The sequence below is a fragment of the Lissotriton helveticus genome, chromosome 7 (genome assembly GCF_964261635.1).
Source record: "Lissotriton helveticus chromosome 7, aLisHel1.1, whole genome shotgun sequence".
In the NCBI taxonomy this organism is placed as follows: domain Eukaryota; kingdom Metazoa; phylum Chordata; class Amphibia; order Caudata; family Salamandridae; genus Lissotriton; species Lissotriton helveticus.
The window spans coordinates 1,274,317,008-1,274,333,663 of NC_136068.1; the positions used below are offsets into that span (position 1 = coordinate 1,274,317,008).

The 16,656-nt window shown below is 50.0% G+C and overlaps 1 protein-coding gene across 1 annotated transcript in view; it reads right to left on the reverse strand.

Annotated features, from left to right (window-relative positions):
* The window catches only part of HID1 (HID1 domain containing), a 226,412-nt gene that overhangs the window by 209,064 nt on the left and 692 nt on the right, over positions 1-16,656 (reverse strand). The gene's annotated exons all lie outside the window — the stretch shown is intronic.

Genomic DNA, 16,656 nt, shown 5'->3' on the forward strand with positions numbered 1-16,656 from the left:
AGATGAAGAGATTTACAGTCTTGATGAAAGTTTCAAGTTATAGGGCGAATCTTGTGTCAGCAGAACTGTCACCATTTGCAACAATAAAAGCAACAATTAAAGCAATTCATGAAGGAAACGGACTAGGTTACAATTTGATTGGAATCCATGGGGAAGTGCCTGGATCTGCACAATTCATAATCACTATTCATTCTTACTGGGGAGAGAGAACACTCCCAGAGGAGCCTATGGGCACTCTGTTTAAAGAGCTTTGGAGCACCTCAAATAGATGTCTAGAGACTTACAGGTGGCCTTAGTATACGCCATATGTTAGACATTGATCACTGGCAGATAATGGGATACAGATTATCCCACGGCACACAGTCTGAATGACATTACTGTTTGGCACATAATCAGAATAGAATTATTTTGGGCCCATATTTTCTATGGTATTTTTCTCTAGAATATATTGTGATAGTTGTATCTGTCATGCGGGGAGTTATTCTAATTGAGAATCATTGTCTGGAATATATTCTGAGGGGCAAGTACATTTATTGGGCATCATTCTTCGGCATGCTCTGAGGAAAATTATTCTACATGGTACAAACAAATTCTACCGGCACATATTCTGGTGTTATAGTTTCACCTGTGTAGTACTTGGAATGTGACTGTGAAGTGGCACAGAAGTCTCATTTCTTTATCATCGTACTTCAGCGCACTGCGCTACTCTTCATTTGGCACAGCCACAAAAGGTCAAGTTGCAACTGTGCACAGGTGAAACTGAGCATGGTTGAATTTGTAATCTGTTTATCCAACAATCTGAGTGGCATCAGCTGGCGCATTCAAAGTAGAGCAGCTTGTAGCAACATATATGGGGCCAAATGGGGAGATAGAACATGTTATAATTGACTTCTGTGACACCCACCTCCCACAAAAAGGGGTATCCCATCCCCTCATTTACCCAACCGTGCCGTCCACATACAATGCACGCTCTGGGTACAGTAAGATGTCCCATTTTCAGCCATCTGCACTGGGTATGCCAGTGTGCGAAAGTAGGCCCTTATTAGTATTGCAGGGTGTAGGACAGAGGCCTGTATCCAAAGCACTATAGTCACCTGCCACTACCCACCAGCCTTGACATTTCTTGCAGAGTTGCACACTCTGCAGGGAGGATACAGCAAAAACAAAGTGGAGAATAGCTTAGAGACCTCATAACGCTGAACTCTGGTCTCCAGAAATGTAAAAATAAACACCAGGTCTAATAGAAATATCGAAATCAGTAGTAGGTGGCACATGAGAGCTGCACCAGTGACTTCCGCAACTACAACCAACCAATGCACAGGTCCCTGCTTGGTCCACAGGTATAATCCAGTGTCCCGGTCTCCAGTACTTCATCACTGGATATTGACAGTGTCCTAGTTTCTATCCTCCTGTAAATTCGCCTAAATAGCATATGTGGCATAACCAGGCCCGACTCTCTGCTGACAAAATAGGTAGAATATGTACTTTGTCCCCAGTCTTCAGTCATGTAGCACATGAGTGTTCACACTTTTAGAATTCTGTTGGTGGGTATAAATAGTAGCAGTGTGTCTAGAGCAGCACTCCAAGCGGTCTGGGGCCTTGCAGCGCACTGAGTCAGGCACTATGGGGCCCACTAGTTTAGCCTTTTACCAGCTGATGGTGGGGGACAAAAAAACTGCATTCCTGCCCGTCACATGCTAGTGCTGCAACACACAGTCAGCAGAAGTCCCTTTTGTGACACAGGGATTAAGCGGCAAGAGGCCACTGTTGTTTACCATTGGTGTGCTAGGCATATAGAATTCTTTCATTTCAACTGAATAACAAATGCAGTGCCACTTATTTTTAAACTTACCTTGGTTATTGCTTTTGGACCTGGATACAGGTGCTATACGAACAGTTCAATAAAATGTCCTGTTGATTTTAATTATGCTTTGTCAAGTGAGATTCATTTATGAATTTGTCCAACACATGGTGCTAATTCACATGCTTTAATTAATTGTGCCACACCTCAGACCAGGCTACTCGAGCTACATCCGATTTAGGATCTTTTTATCCCACTTAAAGCTCTGGTCTAAATTGTCTTTGGGCCTGAAAACTGCTCCGATCTCCATTCTATTGGCGGGTATATTCAGCACCGAGGTCCGCATGCTGCTGCCCCTGTCCGTGAACAGACCCTGGTCTCAGCTGGTCTGGCAGTGCATATAAAAAGAACACACGGTCTCTAGCGTGTCAGTCAGTATACACGGGGCCCTGGCATGTATTTCATCAGTGCATGTGGGTACATGCCCGTATGGATTCGCTACAATAGTTCAACAATACTGCCCCCCCCCACCCTCCCCCCCCCCCCCCCCCCCCGGCCCTCTTTCAAGCGTGAGTGTGGCTTGCACCCCGGCAGGGGCGCTGCGCGGCTGTTCTTCCGTGTCGCCAGATGTCGTGGTTCACACATTAACTGTGTGTTTACCTACAGCCAGGGGAGGGGGGCTGGGGCAGCGCGGCGGAGGTGCTACGCTCAGGGCACAGCTTTCTGGGAAAGGGATAATCCGGTTATGAATATGACGCACGAGCTAGTGACAATGTGAAGGGGCGGGGCACATCTGTGGGAAGAGGAGGGCGCACATGCAAGGAAGCACGGAGAGGGCAATCATCAAACCTCACCTGCTGCACTATTCACGTCTCCCATAAGTCCAAATAGGCTCACTGCTACAAAACCTCTCTTGTATCCTCCTTTCACCCCTTTCTTTTCTGGTTTTTTTTTTTCTATCACCCTTTGCCTAATTTTCCAGCAAGTCAAGCTAAAGGGGTTTGGCTAAACATATATTTCAAAGTACCTGTAATCACTGCTCTACAAACTACGTTTGATAACCTTGTAACAAAAATGCTAATGTTTCTGCTTATAAAATTTATAAAATACTTTGAAATAAAAAAAATCATTCTGCACGAGAAACGGACGCAAGCCCTTTCCACGTGAACTATTCTACTCTGCCAAGTTAATGGGTACTGTGCAGGAAGAGGGTGCGCCCCACTCCTTCTGCCATACTTGTCACGGATGACACCCCCGGTAAAATGCTGTGCATCCAGATCTGGGGGCTGGACCTGGACTAACGCAGGAGATTGTCAATAGGGTTTGTGCCACTGCAGGTGTGTGCTGTTCTGCATTCTCTCAGAGGGCACACACAGTACCCCCTGGTCTCCATTGTATCATCGTCAGCTTTCAGAGGTGCGCAGGCCACAGAAAGTTTGAGCCAGAAACCTGCCTGTGGCGCAGCTTGAAGTCCTTTTAGAATCTCGAGACCAAAACGAGCCGAGCTTTCAGGGCAGGAGACTTGGCCTAGTGGAAAGAGCCACCGACCCTGAAACACTGGGAACCAGACTTGAATTCAGGCCTCGCCTCAGCATCCTATGAATGGATCTACCTGGACCGAAAAAAGTATCTGGGTCTGTTGTGAAATGCTCTAAAACACTTGGGCCAGGTTTGCTCTATGAAATACTGTTAAAAAATGGGGCTTCTACATTGCATGATTTACATTCCAAATATTTTCCTGGCTCATCTCATGTTCGGCTCTTAGAGTCCCGCGTTAGGTTCTGTTTATACCACAGTTTACTCAGTCGACCTTACTTCAGCTTCCCAACTAAACAAACTTGGGTCCCACTCCTCATTTCATGAGCCATCATTGAATCATTCGCAATCAATCAATCAGGGGTTTGTAAAGCGCATCTACTCACTCATGAGGGTCCCAAGGCGGGGGGGCTGCTGATCCATCTGGATGTGGAGGTCCAGTCGAAGAGCCAGGTCTTGAGGTCCTTACTGAACTGGGTCAACGATGCATATTATCTGAGGTGGAGGGGCATGGTGTACCAGGTCTTGGCGGCGAGGTAGGAGAAGGATATTTCTCTCGTTCTGGTCTTGTGGATCAGTTGGACAGAGGCCAGGGCGAGTTGGGCGGAACGGATTTGTCTGGCCAGTGTGTGGAAAGCGAGGCGTTGGTTCAGATATTCTGGACCTGCGTCGTGGAGAGCCTTGTAGGCATGTGTGAGGAGCTTGAAGGGGATTCTCTTGTAGATAGGGCACCAGTGGAGTTGTCAGAGGCGTTATGTCATGTGGCTGTAGCCGGCGATGTCAAGGACCAGTCTGGCTGCGGTGTTTTGGACGTTCTGGAGTTTCACAAGCTGTTTCTGGGTGACGCAGGCATAGAGTACGTTGCCGTAGTCCACTGATGATGAGTGCATGGGTGACCGTCTTTCTGGTTTCTGTGAGGAGCCATCTGAATATCTTCCAAAGCAGGCGGAGCGTGTGGAAGCAGGATGAGGGTACTGCGTTGATTTGGCGGTTCATTGAAAGCAAGCCATCCAGTGTGATGCCAAGGGTGCGTGCATGATGCCTAGGGGTGGAAAGGGTTCCTAGTGCAGGGGGCAACCAGGAGTCGTCCCAGACTGAGGGGGTGGGTCCCAGGATGAGTACTTCGGTTTTGTCTGAGATGAGCTTGAGGCAGCTGTCTTGCATCCAGGTAGCAACTGCATTCATTCCGTTGCGATAGTGGATTCTGGCGGCTGCAGTTTCGTTGGTGAGGGAGATGATAAGCTTGGTGTCGTCGACGTAGGAGACTACGTTGAGTCCGTGGTTTCTGACTATTGCTGCGAGGGGAGCCATGTAGATGTTGACGAGGGTGAGGCTCAGGAAGGAGCCCTGGGGCACTCTGCAGCTGATCTCTGTAGGTTCTGAGAGCAACGGAGGAGTCTGACGTGCTGTGATCGGCTGGTTAGGAAGGAGTGCCACCAGTCCAGTGCCTTGTCGCGGATGCTGGCGTCGTGGAGTCTCGTGATTAGGGTGCATTGGGAGACAGTGTTGAAGGTGGCTGAGAGGTCCAGTAGGATGAGGGCTGTGGTTCGCCTAGATCAAGGAGGGAGTGGATGCCGTCGGTAGTGGCAAAGAATGCGGTCTCTGTGCTGTGAATGCTCTGGAAACTGAATTGGGAGGTGTCCAGGACGTGGCTCTCTTCAATGAACTCGGAGAGTTGGGCGTTGATGGCCTTCTCGATGACCTTGGCTGGGAAGGGGAGGAGGGAGATGGGTCTGAAGTTCTTGAGATCCGTCGGGTCGGTGGACGGTTTCGTCAGCAGGGGTTAGATATTGGCATGTTTCCAGTCATCAGGGAAGGTGGCGGTTTCGATGAAGCTGTTGATGGTGCAGCGAAGTTGGGAGGCGACGGAGGTGGCTGCTCTGTGGAAGATGTGGTACAGGCAAGGATCCGATGGTGCTCCTAAGTGGATGCTCTTCATGGTCTTGAGTGTGTAGTCTGTGGTGAGCGGAGTCCAGTTGAGCACAATCTGTTGGAGTGCGGAGTGGCTGCGTGCAGGGGTGGTGGGGGTAGTGGCGGAGTCTTGGGTGTCAAAGCTGTCATAGATCTGCCTGATCTTCTGGTGAAAGAAGGTGCAGAGATTTTGCATCGGTCTTGGGGGGTGGGATGTCTATGGTCTCGCTGTTGGACCTGGCGAACTCCTTGATGATGGCGAAGAGTTCTTTGCTGTTGGGTGCGCTGGCACTTATTTCATCTTGGAAGGCCTGTTTTCTTTGAGGTTTTGAGGAGAGGGTGGCGTGTGTTGACAGTGGATTTGAAGGTTGCGTGAGTTTACGGGTTTTGTTGTTCCTCCATCTCTTCTCAAGTCGTCAGCAGGTGTGTCTGGACTCGCTGATGGTGGGAGTGAACCAGCTGCTTGCCTGGTGTCTTCTTGAGGGGTGCCGAGATCCATCGGTGAAGATTGCGAGCTGCGGTGTTGGTGTCTGTTGGTGTTGACAGGGAGGTCATGCAAGGAGGTCGACGAGACGTACTTCAGTGGCATTGTTCCAGCTGCAACCGGCGGGGTGATGAGGGCAGTGGTGTACTGTCAGCGTGGGGAAGGCGAGATGTATGCAGTGGTGGCCAGTTCAGAGGAGTTTGCTGGTGTGGCTGTAGGTGATATTGCCACTGGTGGAGAAGACGGGGTTGATTGTGTGTCCAGCTGTGTGCATCAGTGCGGTGCAGGCAAAAAGGAAAGAAAAGCAAAAGCATATAAGGCAGAGGCAGGAAAAAGTAAAGGCAGAGAAAAGCAGAAAGAGAGACAGAAGGGCAGTCAAGCAGCAGAGCAGTGACGCTCTACCACTAGACCACAAGGGATGACGCGCAGACAGGAGCCTGCGGGTGGAGGAGGGCCTCAAACTCCTGACCAGGGGTCAGCAGCAGCAAGAGGATTGGGAACAGCAGCAGCTACCAGATATAGCTGAACCCGTGAAAGGAGCAAGTCCACCAAAAGGTTAGAGGACTGCACTTTCACTGCGCAGCGGCCACCATTAAGTAGTGCTGTTGGGGAGGGGCTGGACAGCTGGAAGGTGGGAAAACACGGGAGCAGGAAGGGTCACTGGAGGGGAGGCGACGAAGGAGGAAAAACAGGAAACAGGAAAGAAAAGCAAAAGCAAAAAAGGAAGAGGCAGGAAAAGAGAAAGAGAATAGCAGAAAGAGAGACAGAAGGGCAGTCAAGCAGCAGTGCAGTCATGCTCTACCACTAACCAACAGGGATGAGGCACAGGCAGGAGCCTGCGGGTCGAGGAGGGCCTCGAACTCCTGACCAGGGGTCAGCAACGGGAACAGCAACAGCTACCAGATGGAGCTGTGCCGTGAAAGGAGAAAGTCCAACAAAAGCTCCACTCAATATCATCTCTTAGTGCCATTTGATACACGTTTCTATAATAAAGCGTATTACTTCTCCAAAGGATACTTACTTTTCCTTGGATGTTGTATCACACCCACGTGAGGCATAATTCATTCCATTTCTCTACTATCTTGTTTTACTCCTCTTTGCAAATCATCTGCATCTTCATGCCACTCTTAATCGTACAACTTGAAATCCTATATGCTGATGTCCTCAGGCTTGCACAGTTTTCATGGTCAGTACCTGTACTAGCCGCCCTTACATCCTGCCTCTTCTCTGATACCTGCAAGGCCATGATCCACTGACTAGCACACGCTCCCCCAGCGCATATCCGCCGTTGGTTTCCTACAGCTAACCCCCTGCCCATTCCCTTTCCTTCGCCTCCACTCGCCCCCTTTTTTCTCTACCCCTATGTACAGCACCGCTTATCACTCAACCCAGTCCTGAGGAAGATCCCAAATCAAGAGGATCGAAACGCCGTCGACCACTCAGCGCAATCCAAGGCGCAACATACAATGTGGTTCATCTAAAACTACAGCCAGCCCAAAGTAGAACCCAAAAAGACCACAATTCAGCTGGAACCATATTGTGTCTTTTATTCACTGTATATATTCTTGCACTAGTCACCTGGCGCCGTCTCTTGCTGATCACTTTGTCACTTGCGTCGCCACCGTGTACATCACTAGCACCACTTGAGCACCAAGTACAAATAGGGTTGTTTAAACTGATTTGTTTACAGTGCTGATACAACTGTAACCTGTCCTTTTCCTGTTTTGGATAAATACGATGCCATGAGCACATTTATAATTAAAAATGAGTCTCCTTTTCTTTGCTGATAATGTTTTGATCATATCCTTTGTAATTGTCTCTAAATAATACCAGTTGGGATACCATATTGTTTATACTCTATTATTCACCCCAATCCCAACGCGGTTGATGGGTTTTTGCTCCTGTGGTTTATACAAGGTTTCTGTACAACATCGCCTGCCCTTTACCATGCTGAGCTCTGGACATTAATCTTTTTCTGCAGCATATAGTAAACCAGTACAGGATTTATGCCCTCTCTCCCATGTGCCAGGCACAAAGAAACCCATCAGAAGGGTTGGACTGGAAACCAAATTCGGATTTAGAAAAAATATTTAAGCCACATCTGCGTTGCACCTGACCAGGAGTAGAAAGGGCCCATGGAGACATGGTTTGTCACCCTGCTCTGAAAGCCATTCCCTAGTCTGCAGCTCACTGGAGAAATGCCAGAGTGGCAGACTGGCCAGTCCACCCATGCCTTCGCTAATATGTATTTTATTATCAACGCAAGTGATCCCTAAGGGGGAAGTGGGGCCCTTGACTTCCAAGGCAATAGTTATACAAAATCCTTCCTACAAGTAAGATTTATTATGCGATTTGTGCATTTATTCTCATTTTAACAAAAATCCTGTTTAAAAGTAAGGCTAGGTTTTGCAATTTACAGTATCAATATTATGACAAGGTGCTCCTATTTAGTGATGGCACAGTGAGAGTGAACAAACAGTGTGTAAGTGCTATACACAATAATAATATATATGTGACTGATGGGGGCATTGTAATGTTACATGACACTCGGGTTACGAGTGTCGAAATCCATAATCAACTTAAATTAAAAAGCAGTCCACAATAGATGTTGAAGACGTTTTGACCTTTATTGCAAATTTAAATAGAAAAGGGCCATCATCAGAATGGAATACTGTAGCATGCACCTAAAAATGATAGAATGGTGTGTCAATTTCTTTTGAATGTATGTTGAGTAGATGAAAGAAAATTGTTAAAACTGAGGTCTTGGAGGAGGAGCTTCGCGCGCCACCAAGATGGTCGAGTGAGCACAGGGCTCCCGGACCTTCGCCGCCTCCGCCGTTTATCCTGTACCCTATCCTGACTTAGAGGACGGGTCGTTTGTGGCACGGCCCAGCTGATCATTTATCTGTTTCCAGATTTCGATTTGGACTCCGGGAACCGAAGTTACGGACTTCGGAATCTTGTTGGCCTGCTCCCTGGTGCCACCCCGGGCTCTGCTTCTCTGCCAGCCGGACAGTAATCGAACAACAACGGATTGCCTGAGTCACCTCGGCCCGGTCGTCTACTTTCGGTTTCGTTTCTTGCCCTGCGACCTCTCTGACTCTGTCTGGATCGGCCTCTCTCGGTTGCCCTCCGCCCTACCATAACTCGACATTTGCGGACCTGCCTAGTGTTGCTCACTACATGGTGTGGAGTGCCCACTTTCTGCTTTTAAACTGTTGCGGGCGCACCGAGTGTAGCCATTTTCACCAGATCTCAGGCAACCCTCCGGGGCACGATATCCAAGATGGCCACCAAACCCGAGGGCGAAAAACGCAAGACCAAGCCGGCTCTCTGGGGGGGGTGCCGTGCAGTCTAATGTCATGGACAGATACACCCTCGCCAAAGGCTCCCCGGGAGGACCGACCAAATCCCCGATTAATGTCGGAGAAGATTCCTTGACGGGTGAGGACTTGTCGCTGAAAGACGTCATGGGCGCCATTGCTGGCATGAAGGCCACATTGGGTTAACAGTATGAGGCCTTGGCTCATAAGCTGGACACGGTTGCCATCGATGTTACCCTGATCAGGGCAGATCTTGCAAAGACCAACGAGAAGGTCAAATAACTCGACCTTAAGACATCTAGCCTCGTTACTGACGTCTCCGATCTACAGACAGAAGTTGGCAACCTGCGAGCCTCCAATGACTATTTCTCTCGGCGCTTGGAGGACTTTGAAGGCCGTGCACGGCGGAATAACATCCGTCTGGTTGGTGTCCCGGAGGAAATCGGAGGCCTCTTCGGTGGACCTGCTGGTGGAGGACCTTGTTCTGAACCACCTGGCGCCTAAAGGCCTTAGTAAGTTCTTTGCCGTGGAACGTGCACATGGGATACCGGGAGGCCCGCCCAAGCAGGGAGCCACTCCACGTCCCATCATTGCTCGGATTTTCCATTTTCGAGACAGGGATGCGATCCTCCAAGCATCGCGTCAATCTGGTCCTGTGGCTTTTGAAAACTCTAAGGTCAGTTTCTACCCAGACTTCACCCAGGAGGTGCAGTAACAAAGACTCGGATTCCAAGGGGTGAAGAGGAGGCTGAGAGACAGAGACATGAAGTACGCTATGCTCTTCCCGGCCCGATTACGTGTGGTGTACAAGGACCGAACATTCTTTTTTGACCATCCTGGGGCCGTAAGTGACTGGCTTGATACGCTGCCCTCTGGGCAGGAACATTCTGAACACTTTGGACATTCCGGAGGGGCGGAGGGCGGCCCGGTGGAGCAGGAATAGGGAGCGACGCTGGCTCCCGGGCCACCGCATTGACTTTAAGCTGTGGTTTGATGCTATGTAGCTACTGCCAGCTAATGTTTGGTCTTTTCGGGGTGTGGGCGGGGGGTGGGTGAGTCTTCCTCCTCAGGGGTTCTTTTCGTAGACTAGTTGTATGATGGGGCGACAGGCACACTGCAAGTTGGGGTGGCTCTTGAGTCTTACGCAGGGGTGCAGGGTGGGGGGCGAGATGTTCAGGGGTTCTTTGGGGGTTGGGGGGTTGTGGTTTGTGTTTCTTTGTTTTCTTCAAGGCATAGTGTTTATGTTCTCCTGCTACATAGTGTTGCGTCTGGTGCGGGGTGGGATTGGGGTTGGTTTCTGGGATGGGGGGTAGGGGACTCAAATTATTGTGTTGGAACGTCAACGGGTTGGGGGACAGGATAAAACGGGGTGTGGTATTACAACTGTTGCGGCGTTTATCCCCTGATGTTGTGTTGCTTCAGGAGACGCACTTGATTGGCAACACATGCCACGCAATGAATAGGCGTGGATACCGTCTCCTGGCCCACTCCGGTTTCACCTCTGGCTCTAGGGGGGCGGGCATTCTGGTACGGAGCTCCCTCCCTCTCGCTATTGACGACATCCTCCTTGATGATAGGGGTCGCTACGCCGCCATTGTGGGACGCTGGGAGGGAAAGGTCATCACCCTGCTCTCTGTTTATGTCCCGCCTGGTTTGCAGGCCACTACCTTTGCCGATCTGGGAAGAGTGCTCCTGGGGGTCCCTGAGGGTCAGCTTGTAGTGGGAGGGGATTTTAATTCTGTAGTGTCGGGGATGTGTGACCGTTACCCTCCCCGGGAAAATGTACGGTCTCAATCTTGGCTGGGGGACTTCTTGGACACTCTGGGGCTCACTGATTGTTGGCGCCTGCTCCACCCGGGACAGTCGCAGTACACTTTCCACTCTGGGGCTCACGGCAGTCTTTCGAGACTAGACTATGTGTTGATGCCCTCCTCACAGGCCTCCTCTATCAGGGAGATAAAACACCTTGCTAGGGGTATATCGGACCACTCCCCATTATGGTTAGTCATGGATACAAAGCTAGGGACTGAGGGCCGAGTGGCTCCGATTAACCCCTGGTATCTCCGTGATCCAAAGGTGAAAGCTGAACTGGTTAAAGCGCTCGATCATTACTTTGCAGATAATGTGGGCACCGTCTCCTCCTCTGTTACACTGTGGGAAGCGTACAAAACTGTGATTCGGGGCCATGCCCTTTCCTTGATTAGCAATGTCAGGAAGGTTAAACAGGAGGGGGTAGTCCGGATTGAGAACGAAATCACTGTCCTTGAGGGGGAGCTGGAGTCCAGGGTCACCCCGGATAGACTGCACCTATTGAGTCTTAAACAACTTGACTACAGAGCACTAGTTACGGATGCTGCGAAAGAAATGGGTAGGGAACAGCAGGGGCATCTGTATGATGTGGGAGACAAGGCTGGGAAGTTGCTTGCTTGGCTGGATAAGATGGAGCGCGCGAGTCGGGTGGTCCCTGTGGTTGTGAATGTGCAAGGAGTGAGTCTCACTGACCCCGCCGACATTGTGGACTGTTTTGCGGACTATTTCTGGGATGTGTATTCCCCTGTGTCCAATCGACCCGAGCATGACTCCCAGCTACTCCTGCGAGACCTCTCGCTGCCTTGTTTGTCGGACCCTGAGAGGGGGCTCCTCGAGGCACCGCCCACGGTGGAGGAGGTGGTTACTGCCATCTGCTCGGTCCGCTCGGGGAAGGCCTCGGGCCCCAATGGGCTCCCCATCGAGCTCTACAAGCTCCGTCCGGACAAAATAGCTCCGTATCTACGGTCGATGTTCCTGGAATCGTTGGAGTCGGGTTCCCTTCCCCCTGACCAAAGATTGTCCACCATAGTTGTGATTCACAAGGATGGTAAGCCACGCGACCGCTGCACCTCCTTTAGGCCCATATCTCTGATCAATGCCGAACCAAAGATCCTGGCTAAACTGCTGGCCAACCGCTTAGTTACTGTCATCAGCGATCTGGTTCACCCGGATCAATCCGGGTTTATACCACACCGCAACACGGCATTGAACCTCCGACGCCTGCATGGTGTCCTCGCGGGGACGTTGCGCGAACCAGCCATTTTGGCGTCTTTGGACGTCACTATGGCGTTTGATACGCTGGAGTGGCCGTATCTTTGGGCGGTCCTCTCTAAATTTGGCTTCGGCCCGATTTTCATTAATTGGGTGAAACTGCTTTATACCGATCCATTAGCACAAGTGGTCGGCAACGGCCGTGTCTCCGCCCCATTTGCCCTTGGCAGAGGGACGCGCCAGGGCTGCCCTTTGTCCCCTCTTTTATTTGCCCTTGCTCTGGAACCACTGGCGGCCTGGTTGAGATGGGAGCCATCTTTGAAGGGCATTCGATGGAACTCGGACTTTGAGGACCGGGTGTCCTTATATGCAGACGATATCCTGCTGTATCTCACGTCGCCTCGGAAGTCGTTGATCGTTCTTTTCGACGTCCTGACCTCCTTCCGTAAAAACTCTGGTCTCGTAATCAACTGGTCTAAGTCGTGCGTCTATGTTCTTTCGGGCGAGGCTCCTCTCTTGCCCCGCGGCTGCCCTATTTCGGTGGTGCGGGACGGCTTTAAGTATCTGGGTATTTTTATTACCTTGGACCCGGCACGTCGTTATGAGCGCAATCTACTGCCCCCGCTCCAGCGCCTTCGCGCTGATGTGGTTGCGTGGGGTAAGCTCCCCCTCTCCCCCTTGGGACGAGCTGCACTGTTCAAGATGATGTCGCTGCCCCGGTTCCTTTATGCGCTCCAAAACACGCTCGACACGGTGCCTGCTAGCTACTTTCGGGAGGTCGAGAGTCTACAAAGGCGACTGTTATGGGGAGGCCGATCCCGTATTGCCCTGGCGAAGATGACGCTGCCGTGGTACGACGGGGGCTTTGCGCTTCCCGATATTCGCCGGTACTATTGGGCCTCTCAGCTGGGGGCGCTTAACCATGGTACTTATGGTCCTTCGCCGAATCCGGCGTTTGAAATGGACAAGTGGCTGTTGCCCGGCGGTGATTATAACAGGGCGCTGTACGCGAAGTCTGTTTGCAAGACCCTCACGGGCCCCACCATGACAGCCGTGCAGGTGTGGTATCGTGCGACGGCGGCTCTGGGCTGGTCAGATCAACTGACTCGTGCGACTCCACTTTACGCGTCAGATAGACTCGGGTCCCTCTGGAAATCGAAGGGCTTTGACAAGTGGGATGTGATCGGAATTAGCAGGGTGAATGATGTGTGGACCAAGGGTAGGGTCAAGACGTTTGAGGAGCTGAAAGCTGAGTACGACTTGAATGATAGGGAGTTTTTTCGCTATGCGCAAATTCGACATGCCATACTATCTGTTTTCCCCTCGGGTACGGATATCCCAGAGGCGTCCCCGCTGGAGGATCGGATTCTGGACGGGCACGTCCCAGACAGTACGATCTCGCTCATATACAAAAAACTGATCAACAACAGGGTTGACCTCCTCTGTCATCTTCGAGAGGTCTGGACCAGTGATGGTCTGGAACTGGATGATGAGGGCTGGCAGACGGCGATCTCTTCCCCGAAGGAGGTGGCGATCCCGGCGCACCTTCGGTTTGTGCAACTCAAAATTCTTCATAGGGTATATGTGACTGGTCCCCGTCTGGTGTGTATGGGATTCTCTGTGGATGGATTGTGCAGGCGTGGCTGTGGTCTCGTGGCTACATTTCTCCATATTATTTGGGAATGTCCTGCCGTGATGCGCTACTGGACTCGGGTGCATGAGGTTATGAGTGAGGTCACGGGTGTGCGATCAATGCCCGAGGCGAGGAGATGCTTGTTGAATGTCTGGGAACCGAATGATTACAGCGGCACGCAGCTTCGGTGGGTGACCCTGGGTAATATGATTGCTAAGAGGGACATTGCCCAATTGTGGGGTGCTCAGAGGCCGCCGACGGTTCTGCTGTGGCAACAAAACATGGATTGGTGCATGTTTCGAGAGAAGACAGTTTATGTTGCCCGTGGCACGCCCCGTAAATGGGATAAGATCTGGAGTCAGTGGAACACATACCGTGGTGATATATGTACCCCCCTCCCACAGATTCTGACACTGACCTATCTTCCTCCCAACCTATTGTTTCCTCCACTATTGATTAGGTGTTCTTACATGTTCCTGTTCTCCCTCCCCCCCTTCCATAATGTATAGCCTTGCCGATTGACCTGCTCATGTACTCCCTCCCCCGACGCCGCAGCGACACATCTGTAATGTACTGCCTTGTGTTTTGTTCTCTTTATTTGTTTATGTAAGTTTTGAATTTAATAAAAATTTTCAACAAAAAAAAAAACTGAGGTCTTGAGACCTACTAGAACGAGAGGGATTGTGGCTACAGTCCTACAACCCTAGATGTGTATGTCACTGGATCTGGGGGTAGATCATCAGGCTTGCTTCAGGAGTGGGCAATCTGTGAGAAGAGATAATGGATATTACTCTCATGTGTAGTGACATCAAATTGTTGAAATGTAATAGTAGTGCAAACTTACCAGAAATGGTAAGTAGTGGTAGGTCTCTTGGAGGTGGACGGAACAAGAGTCACCAGGACAGAAACGGAAGTGGGGGGAACCAATTAACTAAGGTTCTCAGTGCACTTGTTCATTAAATAATCGGGCCTTCTCTGGGGCCGCTCCTAGAATCTGGAACTCCCTCCCACCCGCCATAGGAAGACTTCCGTCCTTGGCACACTTTAAAAGGGAAACCAAAACCTTCTTAATGGGCAAATACCTCGTCCTATGACTACATCGCAATCAACATAGCGACTTGTTTCCACCCTCCACTGCTCTACGAAGGATACCTAATACTGCACTCCTGGGCATCCCTCCAAAGAGTTGAGACTGCAGGCCTTCCTTTATAAGGTCTACCTATTGTTAACTTTTTATCCTTTGTGTAGCCGGGACCTTAGACTGCGTGCTTTTTCTTATATAACGTATAATGTATCCCCCATTTTACCCAATTGTTCCCTCCCTTCCTAACGCTTTGCATACCTCCCTCAAACCTGTAAAGCGCTCTGATACCCTAACAGGTCTGGTTCGCGCTCTATAAAACCTTAAAATAAATAAATGATATATTGTCACAGATCTAATGACAATATGGCCATTGCAAGATTGTTGCATACCATAAGAAGTCTGTTGGTCCTCTTAATAAAATGAGTGGGCCGTGGGGTACAGCATTGAACTCTATTGCTAATGAAAAACAAATAGGATAAATCAAAGTAACGCTTCCTAGCACGTGAATAAATATTCACGAGGAAGGAAAACGCCCATCTCGGGTCAGTTTTACCAACGGAGAAAGATTGCTCAGATCAACAGTGTCTGGCACTATGCATAGACCACTAATAATAACATTAAGTTAATTAAGTTAGACAAATGCAGGAAAGCTAACTATTATGCACAAGGTGCATGAGGGGTATTGTTCGAACATACTACTGTGGATAAAAAATAACCATTCAGGAGCATATAACTGCAACAAAATGCGGCAGCAATGTCCTGAAAACGACTTTGGAAATCAAACTCAGAAAATAGGCAGCACTGCCTTATATGATTATGACTAACACAGGGGCCAATTACGACTTTAGCATTGTGGCGGTGGTTGGGAGAACACTGCCAAGCAGCGTCCTCCCACCATTACTGGAATAAGGGGGCACACCATGGGCCCAAGCTACAACAAACACTAGGCTAAATCGCCCTGGGGCCCTTTTTGTGGCCATTTACCTCCTTTTCCGACAACCTTTTCATGGCGGTGTTCCGACCACGAAAAGGTCGGCGGAAAGGCAGGTCATAATACACATGGCTGTGCCCATGCTGGCACCACCACCATTAACCGCCGCTGTCCTTACCACCGTCGCCACAGTATCTCAAATGTCGGCAGTTGTGGCGGTCTGCTGCCAGTCCAACCATAAAGATCAGAGGCAGAATCCTGCAGTCTGACCACCAAGGAGGCAGTGGTTAGACTGCCAAAGAAGGTACATCGGTCCCAAGACCGCCGAAGTCATAATCAGCCCCATAGTTTGGATGCAGTTGACTTTGCATTATAGATGGGTGGCGAATTAGGAACCAATCAAAATAAACAAGACGCTGCACCAACTTCTAATGTTTGGCATTCACCAATCTCAGACTGAGGAGCCCTCAAGAAATGAGTGGCAGTGTAAATATTTTATTAATCACTCATCTAAATGTGTAGAAAAAGAACAGTGATTAAATACAATGTAACCCTGCCATAATATCGATACTGTAATGGCTCCTGGAAGTAACAAAGTCAACACCTGCAACATGCCCAGACTCCTGTTTACGTTGCATCAGATACATAGTGCCCTATCAGTATCAAGAACACAGCTTATCAATATCATGCTCAACACATGTACCATGGCACACATCTGAGCCACAGTCCTTGTCTTAGGGACAATGTTCCCCATCGGGTTTGTGCCCCAGACAAAATCACTGCCCCTATATCATATATGAAAAATACACTTGCATCAGGCTTCTGTACCTGAAACATGGCCAGCATCTGCAGTACACAGCCCCCCTCCCCAAGCTGAGCACCATCTGCAGTACACAGACCCCCCCCCCAGCTGAACATCATCACCCCACATG